Source organism: Perca fluviatilis, chromosome 24, assembly GCF_010015445.1.
Source record: "Perca fluviatilis chromosome 24, GENO_Pfluv_1.0, whole genome shotgun sequence".
In the NCBI taxonomy this organism is placed as follows: Eukaryota; Metazoa; Chordata; class Actinopteri; order Perciformes; family Percidae; genus Perca; species Perca fluviatilis.
In genome coordinates, this window is record NC_053135.1 from 5,987,215 (window position 1) to 5,999,433 (window position 12,219).

A 12,219-nucleotide genomic window follows, 5' to 3' on the forward strand; every position below is an offset into this window, starting at 1 on the left:
TTAATCCATTTATAGTACATTTATTTGAGAAAATACCAGAGTTTCTAGAAAGAGTACTTACACTAGTTTAATGATAGAGATATGTGAACAGACTGAAATTGGAGTAAAAAGTATTGGTTATTTAATATATAAGTACTTGACATTGCACTAATGCACAACTAATTACTAATACAGAGTACCATGTCAGAATAACAGAAAATTATGTCATGTTTATTCCTAATGTTTCAATGGAAGTGATAACTGGTGAGTCAATGTGTGACTATGTAGGTCTAAAGGAAATTAATGTATCTTTTTAGGACTTTATTCTTGAATTGCAAAATGATTGTGCAGCACACAATAGTGAAAAGGCAAATGTCTATTTTTGAGCACGTAATGGAAATAATTTTGTATTATATATATATATATATAAAAAATCGTGATTAATCACAGAATTTCTATAGTTAATCATCTATAGTTTTATTACATGATTAAAATTCTATTATTTTGCATTTCAGAACTGTTTTTAAGTATATATTAACAATGGAAAGCAATTCTTACCAGGGTATCTTGATTGGGAATCAAATGAATGCAAAGAAAGTTACTTTATGAACTTGACTTTAAGATTTGTATTTGTTTATTATTTATTTATTTACTGTAAACAAAAGAAGAAGAAAAAAAAGGAAGGGTACTAAACAACAATCAGAAACTTGTTTATTGTTAAGGCCATGGTCAAAATTAAAGATTTAATAATAATGTAATAACTATAACTTATTTCACCAGTAAATTGCTGTTGAACAACAAAAACAACCACCAGATGGAAAATTTGGGATTTTACAATTACTGTGAACGCACCACGAGGCTACGGGTTTTAAGTGAACGTCTGTGTTGTTTAATTCCGACAACGGCAGCTGCTGCGCTGCAGAGCAGACCGTTACATCCTGGTGTTGGAATCCTCTACAATGAAACACAGTCATACTTTACACTGTTTAACGTTAGCTGTCAGCATTTTAACCGTGTTTAATCCAGCTGCAAGCTAAAGGTAGGCTAACGTTACATGCTGTCAGGTGTAGTGTAAAGTCAGGCGCCGAAATGAGGCACCGAAATTTTCGTTCTCGTTACTACCGTTTAGGTCGGCACGTTTTGGTACCCAACCCTACTTACCAGAGTCAATATAGTGTGCAGTAACTAACAATTTGGATTACTAACTGACGTCCAGTGATCACCGGTTGATGAGACAGCGTTTGCACTTTGGTTTCATCAACAGGTCGGCGATTAGCACTCTCCAAAACAGTGCTTTGCCTGAGCCCACTAGCATCAACCTGAGTCACATTAACTGGACTATGCTTAGCTCGTAGCTGGTAGCTCAAGCTTGACGTGCTTCGGTGATATTTTTATTTGGCTTTACAAAATGTGCCTATGGCTTTCGACTTGTCATTTCTCCATCATGCAGCCTGCAGCAGGAGGATGTGTTACGAGGAAGTATATGGCAGCTTGATGATAAGTAAAGGTGCGGCAAAGGGTCAAAATAGTAGCCGGTTAGGCACGACGTGAAGCAGAGTGAAGTGAAAATAAATTAATAAATGGCGTCATGCGGCTGGGTTGTTGGTGTCGTTTATTAAGTATGGGGCTCTTTTAATTACGTCATCATGTTGCGCCCTTTTCTTCTGCAGTGGTTTATTGGCAGCCACAGGAGAATTAGCGCCACCAGCTGTTTATCTTGATGAATCAACTTCTAACATTTGCATGACAGTAGCGGAATAAAATGCACAGTCATTTCTGGAAATTTTGTTAAATTTTGCACTAAATTTGTATTGAAACTTGACTTTAATAACATTAGGATCCCCAGAAAATCCCATATTCCCTGACTCGTGTCAAAACAGAAATAAACAGGAGACGTACTTGTTGCGTAGCCAGTGGTGGTTGTGGCGAAGGAGGATGTGGCTGGTGAAGTCGATGAGGCTGAGCCTACCGATGCCATTTGAGACTTCTTTGCCCATGTCTGCTTCAGCTGCTCTGAACAGCAACCGGGGCCTCCGACACCCTCATGACCCCTGCTGACCTGCAACCGAGAGGGGCACAGGGTTAGCGCTGTGGTGTCAGAGAGGTCAGAGGTTAGGAGCGGCACTGACACAGAGGTCGCACGGACTGACAGCAGTCAGGATGTCAGCAACTCTGAAATATTTGTGTATTGGAACAAAAAAAAATGTGGCGAGTGTGTATTTCTGGGCCCATGCGTGCCTACACGCAATAAATAATTGATGTGCACAGAGATGGGAGTGCAGCGAAGGCAACAGGAGAAAGCACCCCTGCCAACCTCATAAAAACCAACCATTAGGAATTCAGAGAGCAGCGGGGGAAGACAGCATTTCTCAGCTGAAATTCCTCTGCCATTTGGTTGCACATACATTTCAAATCGTCTAGCGTACAATCTCTATTTTCCAGCAAATCCCTTTCTAGCTGAACTCCAGGGTGACACTGGCTGGGCAGGGAAGACAAATGAAAACGCCAACAACAACAGAGCTGCATACAGTAAACGGGATTTCCAGCTTTCTAACCAAATTAAGATTTTACCTCCCGCTTCCCTGGACTATTCTGTTGAATGGCTGCCTTAATTGTAATGTGCAAACGTGATATTATTGCTCTACGTTATTGGCTGCAGTTGGTCCTACTTCCCCAAATTAGGATGATAAACATCAGATTAGGACTGCAAATAATTATTTTCATTATCAATTAATCTGCTGATTGTTTAGTCCGTTAATAAATTATTCTTTTAGTGAATAGTGAAAAGTGCACATTATAATTACCTAACACCCAAGGTGACATCTTTAAAATTTCTTGTTTTGTTTGACTAGCAGTCCAAAACGCAAACTTAACCAATTTTTGCCAGAAAAAAATAAACAACTCATCCATTAATCAATTATTCGTTTCAGCTCTTACATCACATTACTTGATGCTGTACATTCCTTTATAGCAACATATATAACTGGTCCTTGCTCAGGCTTCTCATTGTCTCCCTGCGTCTCTCGCATCCTCTCCCTCCTCCCCTAATCTCCGTCTCAGTAAGCGGGCGAGGTGCCACGCTGATTCTGGCACCCAGCGGTGCCAAGGCCTGGCTGCTGCTCCCAACATGGCCTTGGTGAGACCCCCGTGCCAGCCAAAAAAGGTCAAGTGGAATCCCTGCTCACTTTATAATCTTCCTTCTCCTGACTCCTCAGCCTGCAGCAAGGGCAGCAGGCTGAGATGATGATGGGTGCCATGAACAGTCACCATTTGGTGCATTGCTTTTGTTCAAACAGCCCAACCATCCACACATACTAGGAGTGTTCATATTTACTGAGCGACCTAAACAGGACCACTCAATGTTATTTAGTGTTAATACAATCTAAGACTCCACAACTCCTTAACATGAATGTCGTTTGACATTTTAGCAAATTTGTAAGGAAAATGTCTCCTCCTGCCTGTAGCATTTCTCCCTGGCATTGGCAGATGGACGAGTGGCCCGAGGCAGGATCCATTCATCAATGTTGATGTCATGTATATAATTACTTACATCTGGAGTACATAATCTAGTTTTATATGCAGTTTGTAGCCTTAATCTATTGCTGCATGTTGGTCATCTCTAGATAGCGTATATCTTTTCCCGAGATACTCTTATCTCTGCCCTTCTGCTCTTCTATTTGCCTCTTATCGCTTTCTGAACGCACCCACTACCTCGTACATGGTTATTCTGGTGTGACAGAAGTATCAGTTTTGCTGCTGTGGCTCTAGATTTTGCCCTTCTTGCTTGCAAAAGTGGTGCCAATTCAAGCCGCTGCAAATAGAAGTGCCAGCTAAATGTCTGAAATGGAAAAATGTGGAGCACTGCTCTGTAATTCAGTGCTGGTCCTGCAGCTATCACACATGCACACACGCAGAGTGTAAAAGTTGTTCCGACAGTGGTGTGGCTGAGTCTGGCCATAGGCGCTCCAGGTGTTATGGCCAGAGCTGCTGAGCGGGCTTCAGGACTTCACACGGAGTGTGTGTATGCAGTATGGTGGAGTCTTATGAATGCTTATGCCGCAAACAATGCACAACACCCACCCCCTCGCCCCCAAAAAAATATTTTGACAGGCACGGACACAGGGAAACATCACCGTTGGACGGAGACACACACACACACACACACACACACACACACACACACACACACACACACACACACACACACACACACACACACACACACACACAGACACACACACACACACACACACACACACACACACAAACTTGTAGAGACTCTCCGTCTGCCTGTGTGTCCTCTAGTATTGTGCTGTAGCTGACAGGGAGTGGTTCATTGGTATTACAGTCGCCGCAGAGCGCGGCAACGTTAAAGAGGCTCCCTCAGGCATCGTTCAGTGTCGCACCGCCCCTTTACACCACCTTTATTGCCATGCCAGATGGCAAATTACAGCAACATCGCACACACACACACACACACACACACACACACACACACACACACACACACACACACACACACACACACACACACACACACACACACACACACACACACACACACACACACGTTAGAATGCAGATGTGCTCAATTAGACGGACTACAATACAGGAAACAGAAATAATCGTCACAAAAATCAAAGATGACAATAAAACCAATACTATTTGATTACTCCGTAAATCATCAGCTGGATTGGTGTAACCACCACATATGCAAATGTCCAAATACACATTCTCGCATATTCTTGGTGGAAATTATTTCTCCAAAAACCCACAGTGGGGTCATAAGGGTGGCCGTCATCTGAGCCGAGCTGATCATACACCAGGCTCTTTGCGGACTACTCACACGGACAATTACGTTCGATGGCAAGCTAATTAGAGGACTTTTTTTCCAATCACTGTGAAGCGCATTAGAGCCTACTGGTGATGGCACTCACACACACGAACAGGCGAGCGAGCACACTCCAGTATACTTATCTCACACACACACACACACACACACACACACACACACACACACACACACACACACACACACACACACACACACACACACACACACACACACACACACACACACACACACACACACACAACACACACCACACACACACACACACACACACACACACACACACACACACACACACACACACCTTTCCCTCCCACATCTCTGTTCTGTTCTGCTTAGCTCTGCGTGGATCAGGGCACTTGTCTGGGCTAAAAACCAGCTCAACTGGAGGTGAAGGACCCTCAATCCCTCCTTCCATCTATTCTCGGTAAAGATCGAGGAGATGAGTCAACCATGGGGCGGAAAAGAACAAGCCATCGCCTTCATAAGCTTTTTCCGATCACAAAGTCAATCCACCGATGATTTCTAAGTGCCTGAGCAAAAAAAGAAGTGGCAGCATTCTCCTGCACACAGCTGCAGATTACGCATTGAAAAATATTTCATGCTGTATTGCTGCTGATGAGCTTTCGCAAGTGTCACACAAAAAGGACAACGGTAGGAGCGGTGCCAAACAGCTGGGATATTGTCTGCAGAGATGTAGAATACTAAACAGAGCTCTATCAGTGGAGCAAAGTGAAACAAAAGCCGAGACTCAAATACAAAAGGTAATGCCATGTCCGAGGGCTACAGCTTTGTGTCACCTGCTCGCCATTTCTGAGTAAGAATTGCCACTGATGCTTGGCTGAAATTCTCAAGCTGTACATTTCAAACACAAGAATCACAGCAAGAGCAGCCACAAATTTTACCACAATTAATTGCTGGCTTCCAGACACCCCAACAAAAAGACGGATTTAGAATAAATCGGCTTCAGCAGAGTGCAGGACATGCACCCTGATAAAATCAGACATCAAGTTAACAGTTAATTAGGTTACTAATGCTGGTTCACACTCATTGCGCTGCAATAAAATTGATTTCAGCATTTTGCTAAACTGAGTAACTAATCTCCCATTTTCTACCCATTTCTGCTAATTGCAAAGCAAGGAAAGCACTGACAGGGGAGCTATATAATTGGACCAGAATGCGATTAGTGTAAAGCTTATGAAATTATATCACTTTCATACACTGCTTGCCTCAATTTCTGGGGCGACTGAGGCAGTGTCAGTTTAAGGGACTTCCTGTAATAGCTCAGACTGAATTAACTGAAAAAAGCATAAACAGGCACAAATGAGCCTGTAATTGCGCTTCTCGCTCTGCCTTCAGGTCGTCTAAGGCAGAGAGCGCGGTGCTGCGAAGCAGAGGCGCATTCAGCCAGCATTAATAAATTATATCCACAGCAGAGCATGTAGGTAATCCATTACCTATCCCATAGGAGAGCTCCCAGGGAATATCAATCTAGGCAATTAGAGGAGAAACAATAAACACAGAAAACAAACATGCAAGTCTAGCAGTTTTAATCTATGGAGCCTTATGAGAGGAGAATAACTCAAAAAGTCAGCCAGACTCATTAAAAGTCAATTTGCAGTCAACACCTGCAGAACAAACAAGGGGGGGGTGGAAGAGAGGAAGAGAGGAAGAGCTTGGCTGGAGAACAATGCAGAGCGAAGCCTCTTATTGGCTGATCTTGGTTAATTATCCTCGTAATGAAGAGCAGAAGCAGCATTGGTAAACTAGCGAGGAGATTTGGAAAGCTCTGGCTCAGCTCACTGAGTAACACAGCACCGACAGCACACCAAATGTCATGTTGCGCTTAGTTTAACAAGCCAAAGAAAAAGACTGCACACCTGCTTACTGACTTGCTGCCATGCAATGTTAAAAGAAATAAAAAAGCTGAAGCGATTTTCTCATGAATTAACATAAACAGCATTGAATACAGCATGCGTTCAACTTAGGCAGAAATCAACAGCCACAAAAGGCACATGACAAAGAAAAAAAAAAAAAAAGCAGAACAAAATAATAACCGAGAAATATGAACAGGGAATCAGAAAAGGCATGCGAGATTCAAGTGGCGCGAAGCTGCAGGACCTACCTGCCCGGCAGTTCTGCCCTCCATCCCTCCTGCTACTCAAGCGTTTAGTTTCCATTGTACAGGAGGCACAATTTGCTGGAGAGGAGGCTGGAGTCACCTCCCAGCTCGCTCCTCGGCAGCTGCCTGCTGCCTCCTGTTCGCTCGCTCGACTGAGTGAGAGTGTAAGATGGGGAGAGGGGAGTGTAATGGGAGAGGGTGAGGGAGAGTGGGTGTCACAAAGAGAGAGAGAGAGAGAGAGAGAGAGAGAGAGAGAGAGAGAGAGAGAGAGAGAGAGAGAGAGAGAGAGAGTGCTGTGCGAGCACAAGCCTACCTGCCACAACCCATCAAGCCAGCCAGCCTTGGAGACAGCGCCAAATCAACAGCTGGCCCCTGTGTGATGTCAGAGCCTCAACAGCCAGTCACGGCAGCCGAAGCCGGCCGCCGCTACGGAACCAAAGTCACCGGCTAAATGGGGCTCTTCATTAGCTACTCTGCTTTAGGATGGAGGCGGGGGCAGGAGGAGGAGGAAAGGGCAGCCAGGGACATGGGATGGATGGAAGGAGACCGCGAGGAAAAGGAGAGCAAGATGAGAAAACAGGGAGGGTGGGAGGTAGAGCGGTAAGAGAGAAAAAGCGACAGCACAGAGGAGGTGAAAAAGAAAGCGAAGGAGAAGGAGAGAAGACAAGCGGGGAGGAGGAGCGGATAGGGGACAGGATCGACACGTCTGTGGCCAGCTAGGTGCTCTCAAAGAGCAGGTGGAGAGGCGATGGGGAGGCGCTGGCCGCTGAGAGGCCGAGCTGTTCACTGGGCTACCTTCCCATTAAAGTTGGCACCCTGCTTTTCACACACGAAGACAAGGCTAGAGCTAATCCCGCAGACTTAGAGAGAGAGCCACCACCTGAAATACCACCCAATACTAAAAACACAAGAGTAAAATACGGCAATAAAACATTTAGCTTTAGGCAAATCTCCGATAAGCTCATTTTGGTGGATCAGCGAGAAAACAATACACTGACTGCATTAGGAAGAAGAGCAGCTGCCTGTGCATGATCAAACCGCACCCCTAACCTCCTCCATTTCATCTAAAGCTGCCTTTTGTGACATAGAGGATTTAATAGGAAAAACAATAAGGGATCATAGCCTCCACCAGAATTTACTCGCCTTGTTTATTTCATTAAAGATCAAGTATTCTGTCTCCTTTGTACATGCAACGAAGACAGCGTGGATAGGAGCGATAATTGAGCTCTGATAATAATCTACTTCATGAAGCACTTTCATCGCTAAGTGACTGACAGACCATCAAAAGACACAGGAAGTGACAAACAGGTCCGATGCAGAGCCCAAGTCTAGACTGCCATAATGCGATTGTTTTTTGTCCTTTTCAGTCACTCAGACTTCAACAGCAAACACAGTGGGCGGAAAAGTTCCTGCTGTCACTTAGCAACCAACACCAGGCTGCGACGACCGATCCGATCCAATCCTGCCTCATAATTGTACCATTCGTTATGCCAGGTCTCTGAAGAATGTATTATTTGTGCTTCCTTAATCCCATGAAAAGGTCACCAATTGAACAAACAATTTATGGATAGGCGGATGAATTATTTAATGGCCCAGACCAAATATTATAGGAAAGAGAGATTTTACCCCTGAAGGCGATTAATTATTTAGTCGTTGGGCCACATCTTTGGTGAAAGCTATTACACAGCATCCTTAACCTCAATATCTGATAATGTCATCAGCTTCAAATATGCCCTAACCTGGGTAATGAATGGTCAACAGAGTAGCGGCTGCAGCGGTGGGTGAAACAGTTATGGCAAACAATTATTAGCATTTCTTTTAATGCCTTGGGAGGGGTGTGCCACAGAGTGCAGACAATTACAAGAGAGCATTTCAGCAATCATTTAGAGTACTTTTCTGTGACTGCCACTTCCTAATGTACTATATCTCACCCAGCAGGTACAAACAGATATTTATCTGTAATAACCATATGACCCTAACATGGACATAACCTGATTGAGAAATTCTAAACCTCCATACACAATGACTAATTATGGTCGTAATTCCCCCATTAAGTATACACACACACTGCACACAATATACGTAGCATGTCACTGGACAGCAGAGTTTCCAGCTCTGCAAAGATGAACATATCATCTCCACTCTCTAAAACAGCAGCCGGAGGGACTGAGCCAGCATCCACTCTCCACCTACCAGGCTCCGCTGATACCTTGATGAAAATGATACAGTCATGATGCTGAGCCTCAGTGGTGGCAACGTGTAAGCTTTCAGTTCCATCTCTACCAAGTCTATGAGGCGGTATTTGTCTGGGCCAGTGCATCGGAATTATAGTGGGTATGGATTACTTATTACACAAGTACCAAAATGAGTTATAAGTATGATGTATGGCCTTTTTACTAGGACACATCTAGTGCATCAGGTTTCACGGCCCACTTTTATAATCTCTCTGGCAACAGTAATGGAATTGTACAAAACTATATGTCAATTTTAAGAACTATACTACTATATAAAAAAGCTTTTTAAAATCTATTACATCAGCAATTGAAAAAATAAAACCTGAAAATCTCTGAAAATGCCTGTGGTTGATAGTGCAAAGCTACATTGCATCATTCATCATTTAATTAATATTTACAATGAAGTTGTATGCGACAAGCCTTGGAGGACTAGTTTCACCGATAGTGATTGGCGTTGATACATTTTATTTGTCACTCCAAATACAACATTAAACCTCTTTGACTCTAGCCTATTTGGTAAACTCTGGCACTTTTGAGATATCTGCGCAACATATCATTTATTAATACGTGGGTTTGATTAATTAGCGTGTGACTTGTTATTCTATGCTTCCATCAACCTAGAAAATGTCACATCGTCAATCATGTATCTGCCATAAAGACAAGAGATTATGATTCGTAATATAGCACATTGGAAGGTGTAGAGAATCAATCCAAAGGAAATACATTTAAGTAATCATTTAGAGCAATGTAACTTCAATGCTAGTTATCGTTCGCTATTCCACAGCGAGCCCGTAACACGACACCAGACTCCATCACAAATTTGGCTGTTTTAATGTTTCCTTGGTAATTGCAAAGCCACAAACCCCGGACATCATGTGACATTTCAATCGGATAATTGCTACATGTAACTAAAATTCGGCCGTTAAGACATTTAAGCAGGTAGCGCAAATATTCAATCAAAGCTTAGTTAATGGAAATGGCTAACCGTTAACCTTAGTATACGCTGTTCGTTGCCGCATATTACCGGTAGAGAAACGGAGCCGAACCAGGCCTAAAAGTTAATGAATTATGCTGTATTATTCAACTACTGCCTTTTGCTTTTTCGGACTGACGCCGAACGTAAGTATGGCCGCTTACAATGTGGAGACGCCGTTTACTTGCGAGGTGTGTACTTTTGCCGAAGAGCAAGGCAACATTATATGCCACATTTGGCGTTGGATCGTGTCGGGGCTAAGCTAACGATTATTACCTGGCACTGTGGCTTGCTAGCTAATGCTTGAAAACGGCCAAACACCGGTGCCCTCGCTGTCACGCACTAGCAAGAGAGATGTTTACTGCTAACTAGCTCGTGTTACATGATTACAACAATCCGGTTGACGTTTGTTTACCGCAAAACGGTAACTGTTGGACACGATACTGCAAATATGTAATGTTGCCTTACCGCTTTGGTTTACAATCGGTGCACAGCCGTAGTCTCTACCGAGGGTGAAGTAGCTAGTGTTTATGGCGAAGTGAAGGAGAGACGGCGGAGTCCAGAAGGCTGGGATAGTGCGTCAGATCCTCACGTACGACCGTTCGACACGTAGGGTGTTGAAAATATGTCACGTCTTGTCGTCGTTTTTTGCGTTATGGCAGCACGCATGCACAGCACACATGTTTAATTTCTACATATGTCTCACGTATCCTTTAACACTGATTCAAAGTCTTTGTACTTTTAGGTGAGTTGTGATTACACTGACGTTGGTTCATGGAGTGCATTGAATACTCAGTGATGAAACTAAGTGCTGCGGAGCCTGCGGCTGCCTGGTGAAATAAACCGAGTGAACCTTAAATTTGCCGCGAAACTTTTCAGTGTTTTAGTTCAGTCTGCTGTTTCATAAAGTGATTGCAACGATTCATTCCACTCCACCTTCTCACTGGGTAGGCAAACTACGCGTACACTAACACAAATAACGTTGGTTTGTTTCTTCTTATTTAGATTTGCTAACATAACACTATTACATGTACGTTACTGCTGCAGTCACGATATAATTACAAGGCTATAACGTTAAGTGGCAGAAAATTGTAATGTAACATAAACACAACGTAAAGTAGAGCATTTATGTTAGCTTCTTGCTTTTCCACTAACATGGTAGCTATACCAGAGTCATATGCAAATATTACAAATGCATATCCGGTATGAAAAATAATGAACGAGTGGTGCTTTTATTTCTATAGGCAAGTCTGTTTACTTCCGGTTTCTGATAGCTAGCTTCAGTGCCATGCGCTACATGGCTACATCCATTCTGACTTCTTTAGGTGGGAACGTTATTAACTCCAAATGTGTTCTTTTCATACTTAAATTATGTGTATTACGTTGTTGTCGGCCCCTAACCTGGCAACCTGTTATTTGGGCAAGTTACTCCATATAGCCGATAAAGTTAAGTTTAAACTCAATGCATAACTTTAGCTAGTATAACTGCAAGTTTCTGCCTTCCAGATCAGAAGATCTTACCTTGACGCATTTAGGTGGTTTTGGTGGAAAATTAACTATCAAATTGAATTTGTGGTTGTTGTTATTACAGAGTATTCTTATTGTTATTATTTGTATTAGTATACATGATCCAAAGATACTTATGTTTAATATAATAAGTAAATAATATACATGCACAAAATATATGACTTTTGCCATTTACTGTAGACACAGCTTGCTCTCTGACTTCTATCTGAACACTGTTGTTATTGGAAGTTGTTACTGTTTTAAACACAATGATTTTGTGGGATTGTTGGTGACAATATCATTACATGTGGAGGCAGGATTGATCAGGACAGCGCTGGGTGAGGCAACACAAAAATATGCTGATGTAACTGGGGACAGCTGAGACAGGCACATTTTACATCTCATCTAAATTCAGACTATCTTTGTCCACTATACTGCGTCATCCAGCTTCCAATAATGGTATTCCTGTCATTGCTAGTGGTAGCAGAAGAAAGCTTCTCTCCAGTATTTTAAAACATGTTTAAATCAGCAATCAGTATGGTTAACAGTGTTT

At 42.8% G+C, this 12,219-nt stretch overlaps 2 protein-coding genes across 14 annotated transcripts in view; one reads left to right on the plus strand and one right to left on the minus strand.

Annotated features, from left to right (window-relative positions):
- LOC120554532 (R3H domain-containing protein 1-like) overlaps positions 1-10,761 on the minus strand; it is a 46,666-nt gene extending 35,905 nt beyond the window's left edge. For 8 of the 9 annotated variants that reach the window (XR_005638497.1, XM_039793473.1, XM_039793474.1 and 5 more), the window contains exons 1-2: positions 10,629-10,761; positions 1,879-2,038 (exon numbers count right to left, since the gene is read on the minus strand). The gene's annotated coding sequence lies outside the window, so the exon portion shown is untranslated. Of the gene's footprint in view, positions 1-1,878; positions 2,039-6,956; positions 7,982-10,628 lie in introns of those variants that run through there. The other variant, XM_039793469.1, reaches the window with a different exon arrangement.
- Positions 10,184-12,219, plus strand: part of zranb3 (zinc finger, RAN-binding domain containing 3) — a 71,708-nt gene continuing 69,672 nt past the window's right edge. The window contains exon 1 of one of the 5 annotated variants that reach the window (XM_039793482.1): positions 10,184-10,306. The gene's annotated coding sequence lies outside the window, so the exon portion shown is untranslated. Of the gene's footprint in view, positions 10,307-10,698; positions 10,753-10,786; positions 10,906-10,968; positions 11,108-11,423; positions 11,486-12,219 lie in introns of those variants that run through there. The other 4 variants (XM_039793480.1, XM_039793481.1, XM_039793479.1 and 1 more) reach the window with 4 other exon arrangements.